Source organism: Salmo trutta, chromosome 30 (assembly GCF_901001165.1).
Source record: "Salmo trutta chromosome 30, fSalTru1.1, whole genome shotgun sequence".
In the NCBI taxonomy this organism is placed as follows: domain Eukaryota; kingdom Metazoa; phylum Chordata; class Actinopteri; order Salmoniformes; family Salmonidae; genus Salmo; species Salmo trutta.
In genome coordinates, this window is record NC_042986.1 from 36769263 (window position 1) to 36782929 (window position 13667).

The 13667-nt window shown below is 47.8% G+C and overlaps 1 protein-coding gene across 6 annotated transcripts in view; it reads right to left on the reverse strand.

Moving 5' to 3' along the window:
* Positions 1-3597, reverse strand: part of LOC115168595 (extracellular sulfatase Sulf-2) — a 127196-nt gene extending 123599 nt beyond the window's left edge. For all 6 annotated transcript variants that reach the window (XM_029724008.1, XM_029724011.1, XM_029724009.1 and 3 more), the window contains exon 1: positions 3511-3597. The gene's annotated coding sequence lies outside the window, so the exon portion shown is untranslated. The remainder of the gene's footprint in view (positions 1-3510) is intronic.
* Positions 3598-13667: the final 10070 nt, after the last annotated feature.

Genomic DNA, 13667 nt, shown 5'->3' on the forward strand with positions numbered 1-13667 from the left:
GCTGCGTCATAAATGACATCCTATTCCCTATGTAGTGCATTACTTTTAACCAGGGCCCATAGGGTTTGGGTCAAAAGTAGTACACTATGTAGGGTATAGGATGCCATTTGGGATTGAATCACAGAAAGGAGCCACGGCCCTTAGAGAAACTGCCTGTGGACAGTAAAGTTAGGTATTATGGAGCCTCTGTTAGGTGTTTACTGCCGTTGAAGGCCTGCTAGCAGTTCCCAGCCTGGGGACATACAGCTCCATCACTTTCATTAGAGACAGACAGGTAGATGCTGCCAGGAGAGGGGGCTAAGCCGACTATAGAGTGGACTACTTTTGGTCTCCTATTCCCTATATTGTGCACTTGTTTTGGCCTCCTATTCCCTATATCGTCCACTACTTTGGATATCCTATTCCCTCTCTATATAGTGACCCTTTAAACCTAGTGTACTAGGGTCCATTTCAGATGAATTCTTGGTGTATGGGAAAGGGTTGTGTTGATGAAAACGGTCACTCAGAGGTAAAGCGACCCTCCTGTCTCTCGTCTCTTTCCTCCCTGGCAGAGTATCTCCCTCCTGTCTCTCGTCTCTTTCCTCCCTGGCAGAGCATCTTCCTCCTGTCTCTCGTCTCTTTCCTCCCTGGCAGAGTATCGTCCTCCTGTCTCTCGTCTCTTCCCTCCCTGGCAGAGTATCGTCCTCCTGTCTCTCGTCTCTTTCCTCCCTGGCAGAGTATCTTCCTCCTGTCTCTCGTCTCTTCCCTCCCTGGCAGAGTATCTTCCTCCTGTCTCTCGTCTCTTTCCTCCCTGGCAGAGTATCGTCCTCCTGTCTCTCCTCTCTTCCCTCCCTGGCAGAGTATCTTCCTCCTGTCTCTCGTCTCTTCCCTCCCTGGCAGAGTATCTTCCTCCTGTCTCTCGTCTCTTTCCTCCCTGGCAGAGTATCTTCCTCCTGTCTCTCGTCTCTTCCCTCCCTGGCAGAGTATCGTCCTCCTGTCTCTCCTCTCTTCCCTCCCTGGCAGAGTATCTTCCTCCTCTCTCTCGTCTCTTCCCTCCCTGGCAGAGTATCTTCCTCCTGTCTCTCCTCTCTTCCCTCCCTGGCAGAGTATCGTCCTCCTGTCTCTCCTCTCTTCCCTCCCTGGCAGAGTATCTTCCTCCTGTCTCTCGTCTCTTCCCTCCCTGGCAGAGTATCGTCCTCCTGTCTCTCGTCTCTTTCCTCCCTGGCAGAGTATCGTCCTCCTGTCTCTCCTCTCTTCCCTCCCTGGCAGAGTATCTTCCTCCTGTCTCTCGTCTCTTTCCTCCCTGGCAGAGTATCGTCCTCCTGTCTCTCCTCTCTTCCCTCCCTGGCAGAGTATCTTCCTCCTGTCTCTCGTCTCTTCCCTCCCTGGCAGAGTATCTTCCTCCTGTCTCTCGTCTCTTCATCCTACCGCCAGCCTCTCCTCTCCTTGCCTCTCTGCCTCTTCTCCTCTCCTCTCCTCTCCTCTCCTCTCCTCTCCTCTCCTCTCCTCCTTTCTTCACCTCTCCTCTGCCTCTTCTCCTCTACTTTCCTCCTCTTGCCTATTTTCCTTTCCTCTCATCCTCCTGCCTCCTCTCTTCTGGCTCTACAGAGGATCACAGCACTACTGATCTCTAGAGACAGGTCCTGTTCTGCTTCCTGCTGTACCAGCCATAACCCTGGTCCTCAAACACACACGCACGCACCACGCGAATAGAAACAAATGCAAGCGCACACACAAACATACAAGTCATCATATACACACAAACATACACACACACACAGCCAATGACATGTCCAAGTCTTAATAAATCAGAAGCTGCTGCCATTAGTGTGGTGCTTCCTCAGCAGCCCAGCTGTGTCACCACAGCCACAGCCACAGCCACTGTCATGACTCTCCCATCCACACCGTAACTGAGAAGGGGGGTCAGGAGGGGGAAGCAGCCATCCACACCGTAACAGAGAAGGGGGGTCAGGAGGGGGAAGCAGCCATCCACACCGTAACAGAGAAGGGGGGTCAGGAGGGGGAAGCAGCCATCCACACCGTAACAGAGAAGGGGGGTCAGGAGGGGGAAGCAGCCATCCACACCGTAACAGAGAAGGGGGGTCAGGAGGGGGAAGCAGCCATCCACACTGTAACAGAGAAGGGGGGTCAGGAGGGGGAAGCAGCCATCCACACCGTAACAGAGAAGGGGGTCAGGAGGGGGAAGTAGCCATCCACACCGTAACAGAGAAGGGGGGTCAGGAGGGGGAAGCAGCCATCCACACCGTAACAGAGAAGGGGGGTCAGGAGGGGGAAGCAGCCATCCACACCGTAACTGAGAAGGGGGGTCAGGAGGGGGAAACAGCCATCCACACTGTAACAGAGAAGGGGGGTCAGGAGGGGGAAACAGCCATCCACGTTGTTTTCATCCATTTATCTGAGGCTGTGGTTATGTTTACCAGCTGGATTGGATCCTCATTCCTCACACACACAGATACCCATATACTGTAGAAACAAAAACAGTGGCCTTTATTTACACAGGAACTCTCTCTCTCCCTTTCACTGTCGTCACAACACACAGACACACACACACACGCGCACGCACGCACGCACGCAAGCACAGACAGACAGACAGACAGACAGACAGACAGACAGACAGACAGACAGACAGACAGACAGACACACAGGCACGCACGCACACACACACACACACACACACACACAGGCACGCACGCACACGCACACACACACACACACACACACACACACACACACACACACACACACACACACACACACACACACACACACACACACAGACACACACACACACCTCCAGCCATCTCCCAGTGCTGCTGAGGAAGCAGAGCAGTGACAGCGGGATTAATAGGCGCGTGGTGTAACTGGGCTCCTGGCTGCACTCTGGAGGAAGGGGACGTAAGAGATGCTAAATCACCCCTGCTTTGGGATGCTTACGGCCTCCTGGGAACACACTCATCCATTTCCCCTCTATGAAATGCCTACCAACAGACCTACAGTAGGCTCACTTCAGCTACAGACGGATCTTCAAAATCAGAGCTTTACGTTGAAAACTACGAATCTGACTGACTGATTCCAATACAGAATCAACTACAATAAAGGATATTTGAAATAACATTATCATAGGGATGTTTCAATGTCTTTATTTGACATTACTGCCATGTATTACACTGACTCTCCTGAGGGACAGTACAGTACTGCACTTGCTTGGCTCTGGAGTCTGTGTGGGCTTTCTGGTTTGTGTCTCCTGACTGCTTCCCACTGGGAGGAATTCTCACATTGTAACATGGTAGTTTAGGGAACTGCTCAGCTCGTTCCCCTCCGACTGAGCTGTGTGGGCCAAAGAGCTCCATTCAGAGCCAGGAGAACACAGACAGCGGGGTTGAAGAGAGAGGGACACACACGTTAGAAAGGAGGACAGAGAACTAAATAAATCACCAAAGAGTCATTCACTATATGGGTGTATATAGAGTAATACAGTATATAGTATAGTGACCAGGATGGTCTACTCACCTGACTGTAGGTATGACTGCAGGTATGACTGTAGGTATGAATGTAAATATGGTTGTAGGTGTGGTCTAGACACAGTGTGATCCTCCCTCTGTGGAAGACAGAGAACAGAGCAGTTAGCTGGTGCTGCTGGTTGTGACTGAGCTTGTGTGAGAAGGTCCTGGCATGCGTTCAGACAGGATAGTTTTGAAGAGGGCTGGGAGCTATGGACAGACCGGAAGAAAGGCAATTGACCAAGAGGTGTCTGTTTTTATGCAATCCTCTCTCTCCACACAATTCACACTTGCAGTTAAAGTTAAATGTCTTCCACTTATAATGGTTCTAAAACCAGACACTGGAGATTTCTCTTCATGCTCATTCCTTCATTCCTTTGTTTCATCCTTATCCCCTGTCTCACTCACTCTCCCTCAGTCTCCCTCAGTCTCCCTCAGTCTGCCTCATCCCCTCAGTCTCCTTCAGTCTCCCTCATCCCCTCAGGCTCCTTCAGTCTCCCTCATCCCCTCAGTCTCCTTCAGTCTCCCTCATCCCCTCAGGCTCCTTCAGTCTCCCTCATCCCCTCAGGCTCCTTCAGTCTCCCTCATCCCCTCAGTCTACCTCAGTTTGCATCACATCCTCAGTCTCCCTCAGTCTCCCTCATCCTCCATTAGTCTCCTTCATGCTGCATCACATCCTCAGTCTCCTTCAGTATGCATCACATCCTCAGTCTCCCTCATCCTCCCTCAGTCTCCTTCAGTCTGCATCACATCCTCAGTCTCCTTCAGTATGCATCACATCCTGCACTTGACTGATTTCATGATGTTCTGAAACCTTTCCCTCTCTCTGCTTTAGGCCACAGAAGTCTCTCATATTTAACATCCTGGTTTTGGAACGGTTTCTCTCTCCTCTCTATCTATCTGTGTTTTAACAGCTTAGGGCTGATTTTCCTTTGCGGTGGACTGAGCTGTATAAGTGTCTATGCCGTGCCAGTATACTGTCAGCTCCTTTCGTTACGCCTCCCTCCCTCAACTCCACAGACATCAACTACATCTACAGGGACTCAGGAAATAAGCTGAATATGTCTTAGGGGACATGATGAGTTGGCACTTTCTGCTCGGAGTTCAGCACTTAATGGAGGGAGCAGTGTAGAGAGGGAGAGACAGAGAGAGCGAGAGAGAGAGACAGAGAGAGAAAGAAAGAGAGAGAGAGAGACAGAGAGAGTGAAACAGAGACAGAGAGAGAGACAGAGAGAGACACAGAGAGAGAGACACAGAGAGAGAGACACAGAGAGAGAGAGAGAGAGAGAGAGAGAGAGCGAGTGAAAGAGAGAGAAGTGTTTGAGCTAGAGAAAGAGGAAGACTCTAAAATCTCTGTGTCTCGTCTCCTGGGAGCAGCAATATGGCTGTCAGATACCTGAGGGCTATTTCTGTTCCCTCTCCCCACATGCTGGCTCATTACTGGGCCTGAGCTCTGCCAGAACTGGCCTGTCTCATGGAGAAGGGAAGAGGGAGGATAGCAGGGAGGAGGAGAGGAGCTGCTGCCCAGCAAACCGGGAACATTCCCAGAACGTTAGCTAAGTACTAGTTAGGGTTTTATCCAACATTAGGATGATAACATCCCAAAGAAATTCATATATATTTTTTATGGAATATCCTTGGAATGTTCACCTAACATTTACTAAAATGTTGCGCACAACATCTTTACCAACCACCACAGAACATTTGCCAAAAGTTCTCATTAGTTTTCCAGCTAATATTACAACACAACCTTCCAGTAATGTTTTCCCAGCCAACCAAAATTAGTTCTGTGAAAGTTCCCAGAACATTCGTTAGGTTGCAGCAAATGTTCTCATAACACACAAAAAATGTTTTCATTCATTGTGATGATTATGGGAACATTTGAATAACTAAGAAATTGTGTTCTGTGTCCTAATTGACCACAGCTATCCTCTGGTGCAGAGGGTTAATGATCTCGCTGAAAATCTGAAGATCGCAGGTTCAGTCCCACATATTCTTTAACCATCTTTCTTTAGATATATATATATATATTTAACTGAGGTTTGAGACGCTTGACGTGGTACCCCCTGGATTAGTTTTAAAGATCTGAACAAGCCAAAGAGATCCTAGATCAGCAGTCAGAGTCTTGGGTACCCAGACGTACGCAGCATATAAAGAGGATAGGTGAAGTGATGGTGAATAACTCAGTTACCAGTATTTCTCTGGGTTAGTTACGTCTAAGAAGGTTAAAAAGGAAGCATGGATTTCCTGATTGACCATAATGCCATGGAACAAAGAAGATGTAAAAGAGCTTCCCTGGTGGTGTGGAGGTTAAAAGCCCTACCTGGGCAACCACAAATTGCAGGTTGAAACCCCACATGTGCAGATTGTCATCATATTAAAGTGTAAAAAAAAATATGGTTGTGTTTGTGTGATTAAATGCTGTTAAAATGCCCTATGAATTAAATGAAAATGCCCTATGAATCAAATGAAAATGTGTCTCAATCTCACCTACAATACAGTCCTCAAATGCAAATTGAAATTAAATCAAAATTGCCAAGAAACATAACGGGGATGCATTCCAATCTGCTTTCTTATGTGTTAGTAACTTATTTAATTCTTACAACATTACGGAAATGTCCTGTGCAACCCAACTTAAACATGGTCATCACAACTGAGCATTTTTTGTTTGTTTTAGGGACCTATATCTTGTAATGTTCCCACAACCGAAATAAATACGAATTAAACATTCTGGGAACCTTTAACCCTTGACCCGCCACTATGTTAAAACAGCAGAGAAAACCCCCTTAATGATCTTTTTTCCAACTTAAAATTTGATGACATTTCCTAGAGTTACCTCAACATTAGACATAGTGAAACATAGCCTTTGTTCATATTTCCATGAAAGCTGAGCACCACCATGGTACAAAGATTGTCTTAGGGTCATTTTTGACCCAGTAGTTATAAAATCATTTACACACCACAAAAACCACAAAGAAATACACACACACACAATGAGACACTGAGATTATGTGTGCTAGTGATTGAACTCAGCCAGCAGCTCCTGAAGAGGAAGATCATCATGGTTGGCACAGTTAGAAAGAACAAGCCTGAGCTCCCCCCTGCACTCCTCACAACAAGGGGTAGAGAGGCCTTCTCATCAAAGTTTGTCTTCACCCCCACCACTGCTTTAGTTTCTTACCTCCCAAAGAGGAACAAGAATGTGGTCCTCCTGAGCACACTGCACATAACGGCTAAGATCAGTGATCGTGAGGACAGGAAGCCAGCCATCAACCTGGACAAGGTGATTGGAACTTACAGCTGCAGGAGAATGACCGCCCGCTGGACCCTGGTCATCTTCCATAACATCATTGATGTGTCCTCATACAATGCCTTTGTGATATGGAACAAGATCAACCCTACCTGGATGCCTGATAAGTGGAACAAGAGGAGGGTGTTCCTGGAACATCTGGGAAAGGCACTTGTAACCCCACACATTCAAAGAAGGGAGGGCCTCCCCTGGCACAGCAGCCTTTGCAGCGCTTTTGAAAGCTGTTCAGGGGGCTGAATCTTATCCTGATCCACCTAAGGCTGCAGCTGGGGCAGTCAAGAGGAGGAGATGCCAATTCTGCCCCCAAAAAAGGACTGTGAAACAAATACTATGTGCTGCACATGTGAGAAATACGGTATCTCTGTGCATTCAAACTGCCATCGATAAAATGCATTTGTGTTCATTGTCCATAGCTTATGCCTGCCCATACCATAACCCCACCACCACCATGGGGCACTCTGTTCACTCTGTTCTTTGATAGTGCAAAGCCACAGTTTCATCAGCTGTCCAGGTGAAGAACCCAGGTGTGGACATCCAGGGCTGGCGTGGTTATACGTGGTCTGCGGTTATGAGGCTGGTTGGAAGTACTACCAAATTCTCTAAAACGACGTTGGAGGCGGCTTATGGTAGAAAAATGAACATTCACTTATCTGGCAACAGCTCTGGTGGACATTTCTGTTGTCGGAATGCCAATTGCACACTCCTTCAAAACTTGAGACACCTGTGTGACAAAACTTTGTGTGACAAAACTATTGTGTGACAAAACTGCACCTTTTAGAGTGGCCTTTTATTGTCCCCAGCAAAAGGTGCAAAACCTGTGTAATGATCATGCTGTTTAATAATCAGCTTCTTGATACACCACACCTATCAGGTGGATGGATTATCTTGGAAAAGGAGAAAGTCTTACTAACAGGGATGTAAACAGATTAGTGCACAACATTTTTGAGAAATAAGCTTTTTTGCATACGTAAAATTTCTGGGCTCTTTAATTTCAGCTCAAACATAGGCCCAACACTTTACATGATGCGTTTATATTTTTGTTCAGTATAAATGTTGTAATAACTTTTAAAGAACATGAAAAATATGTTCAGTAATAGAAGCGTTGTAATAATCAGCACAAATGGACAGGTTTTGAGCTTTTTTTTTTTATAAAAACATTCTATGATCATCACCACAACTGGACAGTTTTTGTATTATGAGAACATCTTCTGCCACCTAACGAATGTTCTGGGAACTCTCACAGAACCAATTTTGGTTAGCTGGGTGATCTGTCTTTAGGATGTCACTGCCTAATAATGGGAGTGGAATAGAAACCACACACTGGTGATATACCACTGACTCACTTTGCGACTCAGAGAGTGGGGTGGGGCACTGCAAGAAATAGGAAATGTTTCTTTCTTCTTGTTCTGAGGAGAGTACAGAATGTGCGTCACACAGGGGAAGAAATCATGTGTTTGTGACAGTTTTCAAATAGATATAATAATGTCTGGAAAAGCACCCGTTTCCAGGCAGAGTTAGAACTACAAATCACTACTGCTCTGGCCACGGCTTGTCCATCTAGGTGTGTCCATGGAGGCGTGTCCATGGAGGCGTGTCCATGTAGGCGTGTCCATCTAGGGAGACAGAGTAATGGATGGAGGGGTGGAGTCTAAAGGAACTGCACCTTATATACAGGGCATTCAGAAAGTATTCAGAACCCATTTACTTTTTTCGCTTTGTCATTATGGGGCATTGTGATGTCATTATGGGGCATTGTGACGTCATTATGGGGCATTGTGACGTCGTTATGGGGCATTGTGTGTAGATTGATGAGGGAAAAAAAGTATTTAATCAATTTTAGAATTACAAAATGTGGAAAAAGTGAAGGGGTCTGAATACTTTCCGAATGTACTGTATCTGGCTTTCTGCCTGTTGGCTGGTCTCTGATGCTAGGGGACTATGGACAAGGACATACCAACAACTCTGCCTCTACTGTTGACCATCTCAGTGGCCGTGTGGTTAGAGTGTCCGCCCTGAGATTGGACGGTTGTGAGTTTAATCCCCAGCTGAGTCATATCAAAGACTCTAAAAATGGGTCCCCGATGTGCCTGTGCTTGGCACTCAGCATTAAGGTGATAGATTGGGGATAAAGCCCTGTGATAGACTAGTGTCCTGTCCAGGGGATGGGGTTCATGACACAGAAGATAGACTCCTCCCCTAGGAGCAGGCTACTTACCTGTATCTACTGTGACAACAATTCTATCTATGAATGTAAGTAGAGCCATGTTGCCAGGCTGTGCCCTCGAGGTGAAATCTGTGCTGAGGAGCACGAAGACACACATGCAGGCCCGAATGCAGAGAGACAGAAACACACACACCCTCCATCTGTATCTAGTCTCCTCTAACTCTGAAGCCCCCTCTCTGCTGTCAAACACATGGCACTACTACATCAAAGGCCTCTCAACCCAAAAGTGCTCATTCTACTGTGAAAGGAGAGATCCTCAGGCGTCACTTCTCTATTGGTAGTTTCCACCCTGAGGTGTAAAGTGTGCTGTAGGAGAGTAACAGAAAATGGAGTGGCCCTAGAGAAGTAGCTGGCTCTGCTCTAATCTCAGTGTGACCAACCCACCCAAGTGGAGCAGTGGGGCACACAGCTGACAGAGTGACACTGGCTCTGAGCCACTGTGACAGACAGGGCCACCACTGGCTCTGAGCCACTGTGACAGACAGGGCCACCACTGGCTCTGAGCCACTGTGACAGACAGGGCCACTGCTGGCTCTGTGTGTGTGTGAGTGTGTATGTGTGTTAACGTGTGTGTGTGAACAAATGCCTTCTGGTGCCAGAGGTGCCATGTTCAAGCACTGCCACCACCTGAAGTGTGTGTGTTTGTTTAAAAGGGGTGGGGTTGGGGGGTGTATGTGTGAAAGGGGTGGGGGTGGGGGGTGTATGTGTGAAAGGGGTGGGGGTGGGGGGTGTATGTGTGAAAGGGGTGGGGGTGGGGATGAGGGTGGGGTTGGGGGGTGTATGTGTGAAAGGGGTGGGGGTGGGGATGAGGGTGGGGGTGGGGGGTGTATGTGTGAAAGGGGTGGGGGTGGGGATGAGGGTGGGGTTGGGGGGTGTATGTGTGAAAGGGGTGGGGGTGGGGATGAGGGTGGGGTTGGGGGGTGTATGTGTGAAAGGGGTGGGGGTGGGGATGAGGGTGGGGTTGGGGGGTGTATGTGTGAAAGGGGTGGGGGTGGGGATGAGGGTGGGGTTGGGGGGTGTATGTGTGAAAGGGGTGGGGGTGGGGATGAGGGTGGGGTTGGGGGGTGTATGTGTGAAAGGGGTGGGGGTGGGGATGAGGGTGGGGTTGGGGGGTGTATGTGTGAAAGGGGTGGGGGTGGGGATGAGGGTGGGGTTGGGGGGTGTATGTGGGAAAGGGGTGGGGGTGGGGGTGAGGGTGGGGGTGGGGGGTGTATGTGTGAAAGGGGTGGGGGTGGGGATGAGGGTGGGGTTGGGGGGTGTATGTGTGAAAGGGGTGGGGGTGGGGATGAGGGTGGGGTTGGGGGGTGTATGTGTGAAAGGGGTGGGGGTGGGGATGAGGGTGGGGTTGTAGGAGCACGTGGAGTTGTAGGATTTTAATTTCAAATCAAATCAAATTGTATTGGTCACACAAACATGGTTATCAGATGTTATTGCCAGTGTAGCAAAATGCTTGTGCTTCTAGTTCCAACAGTGCAGAAATATCTAACAAGTAATCTAACAATTCCCCTACAACTACCTAACACACACAATCAAACAAGTAATCTAACAATTCTCCAACAACTACGTAATACACACAATGTAACAAGTAATCTAACAATTCCCCAACAACTACCTAATACACACAAATCTAAAGGGATGAATGAGAATATGTACATATACAGTGGGGGAAAAAGGTATTTGATCCCCTGCTGATTTTGTACGTTTGCCCACTGACAAAGAAATGATCAGTCTATAATTTTAATGGTAGGTTTATTTGAACAGTGAGAGACAGATTAACAACAAAAAAATCCAGAAAAACTCATGTCAAAAATGTTATAAAATCATTAGCATTTTAATGAGGGAAATAAGTATTTGACCCCCTCTCAATCAGAAAGATTTCTGGCTCCCAGGTGTCTTTTATACAGGTAACGAGCTGAGATTAAGAGCACACTCTTAAAGGGAGTTCTCCTAACCGCAGCTTGATACCTGTAAAAAAGACACCTGTCCACAGAAGCAATCAATCAGATTCCAAACTCTCCACCACGGCCAAGACCAAAGAGCTCTCCAAGGATGTCAGGGACAAGATTGTAGACCTACACAAGGCTGGAATGGGCTACAAGATCATCGCCAAGCAGCTTGGTGAGAAGGTGACAACATTTGGTGCGATTATTCGCAAATGGAAGAAACACGAAAGAACTGTCAATATCCCTCGGCCTGGGGCTCCATGCAAGATCTCACCTCGTGGGGTTGCAATGATCATGAGAACGGTGAGGAATCAGCCCAGAACTACACGGGAGGATCTTGTCAATGATCTCAAGGCAGCTGGGACCATAGTCACCAAGAAAACAATTGGTAACACACTACGCCATGAAGGACTGAAATCCTGCAGCGCCCGCAAGGTCCCCCTGCTCAAGAATACATATACATGCCCGTCTAAAGTTTGCCAATGAACATCTGAATGATTCAGAGGACAACTGGTGAAAGTGTTGACAACTGGTGAAAATGGAGCTCTTTGGCATCAACTCAACTCGCCGTGTTTGGAGGAGGAGGAATGCTGCCTATGACCCCAAGAACACCATCTCCACCGTCAAACATGGAGGTGGAAACATTATGCTTTTGGAGCGTTTTTCTACTAAGGGGACAGGACAACTTCACCGCATCATTTGACGGGGCCATGTACTGTCAAATCTTGGGTGAGAACCTCCTTCCCTCAGCCAGGGTATTGAAAATGGGTCGTGGATGGGTATTCCAGCATGACAATGACCCAAAACACACGGCCAAGGCAACAAAGGAGTGGCTCAAGAAGAAGCACATTAAGGTCCTGGAGTGGCCTAGCCAGTCTCCAGACCTTAATCCCATAGAAAATCTGTGGAGGGAGCTGAAGGTTCGAGTTGCCAAACGTCAGCCTCGAAACCTTAATGACTTGGAGAAGATCTGCAAAGAGGAGTGGGACAGAATCCCTCCTGAGATGTGTGCAAATCTGGTGGCCAACTACAAGAAACGTCTGACCTCTGTGATTTCCAACAATGGTTTTGCCACCAAATACTAAGTCATGTTTTGCAGAGGGGTCAAATACTTATTTCCCTCATTAAAATGCAAATGATTTTATAACATTTTTGACATGCGTTTTTCTGGATTTTTTGTTGTTATTCTGTCTCTCACTGTTCAAATAAACCTACCATTAAAATTATAGACTGATAATTTATTTGTCAGTGTGCAAACGTACAAAATCAGCAGGGGATCAAATACTTTTTCCCCCCACTGTAAATATATGAATGAGAGATGGCCGAGCGGCATAGGCAAGGTGCAGTAGATGGTACACAATACAGTATGTAGATGTGATATGAGTAATGTAAGATTATTAAAGTGGCATTATTTAAAGACACATTATTTAAAGTTGCATTGTTTAAAGTGACTAGTGATCCATTTATTAAAGGATCCAGTGATTGGGTGTCAATGTAGGCAGCAGCCTCTCTGAGTTAGTGATTGCTGTTTAAAAGTCTGATGGCCTTAAGATAGAAGCTGTTTTTCAGTCTCTCGGTCCCAGCTTTGATGCACCTGTACTGACCTCACCTTCTGGATGATAATGGTGTGAACAGGCAGTGGCTCGGGTGGTTGTTGTCCTTGATTATCTTTTTGGCCTTCCTGTGACATCGGGTGCTGTAGGTGTCATGGAGTGCAGGTAGTTTGCCCCCGGGGGAGAGCCTTGTGGGGGAGAGCCTTGTGGTTGAGGGCGGTGCAGTTACCATACCAGGCTGTGATACAGCCCGACAGGATGCTCTCGATTGTGCATCTGTAAAATTTTGTCAGGGTTTTGGGTGACAAGACAAATTTCTTCAGCTTCCGTGTGGGTGGAAATGGTCCACGCACACGGAGGCGCTGTTGCGCCTTCATCACCACACTGTCTGTGTGGGTGGACCATTTCAGTTTGTCTGAGATGTGTACGCCCAGGAACTTAAAACTTTCCACCTTCTCCACTGCTGTCCCTTCGATATGGATAGGGGGGTGCTCCCATTTGTTGACGTTGAGTGAGAGGTTGGTTTCCTGACACCACACTCTGAGTGCCCTCACCTCCTCGCTGTAGGCTGTCTTGTCGTTGTTGGGGATCAAGCCCACTACCGTTGTCTGCAAACTTGATGATTGAGTTGGAGGAGTGCATGGCCACACAGTCGTGGGTGAACAGGGAGTACAGGAGAGGGCTGAGCACACACCCTTGTGGGGCCCCAGTTTTGAGGGTCAATGATGTGGAGATGTTGTTTCCTACCTTCACCACATGGGGGCGGCCCGTCAGAATGTCCAGGACCCAGTTGCACAGGGTGGGGTTGAGACCCAGGGCCTCCAGCTTGATGATGAGCTTGGAGGGTACTATGGTGTTGAATGCTGAGCTGCAGTCAATGAACAGCATCCTTACATAGGTATTATTTTTGTCCAGATGGGATAGGACAGTGCGCAGTGTGTTGGCGATTGCGTCGTCTGTGGACCTGTTGGGGCGGTGTGCAAACTGAAGTGGGTCTAGGGTGGCCGGTAAGGTGGCGGTGACATAATCATTGACTAGCCTCTCAAAGCACTTTATGATGACAGAAGTGAGTGCTATGGGGCGGTAGTCATTTAGTTCAGTTATCTTTGCCTTCTTGGGTACAGGAACAATGGTAGC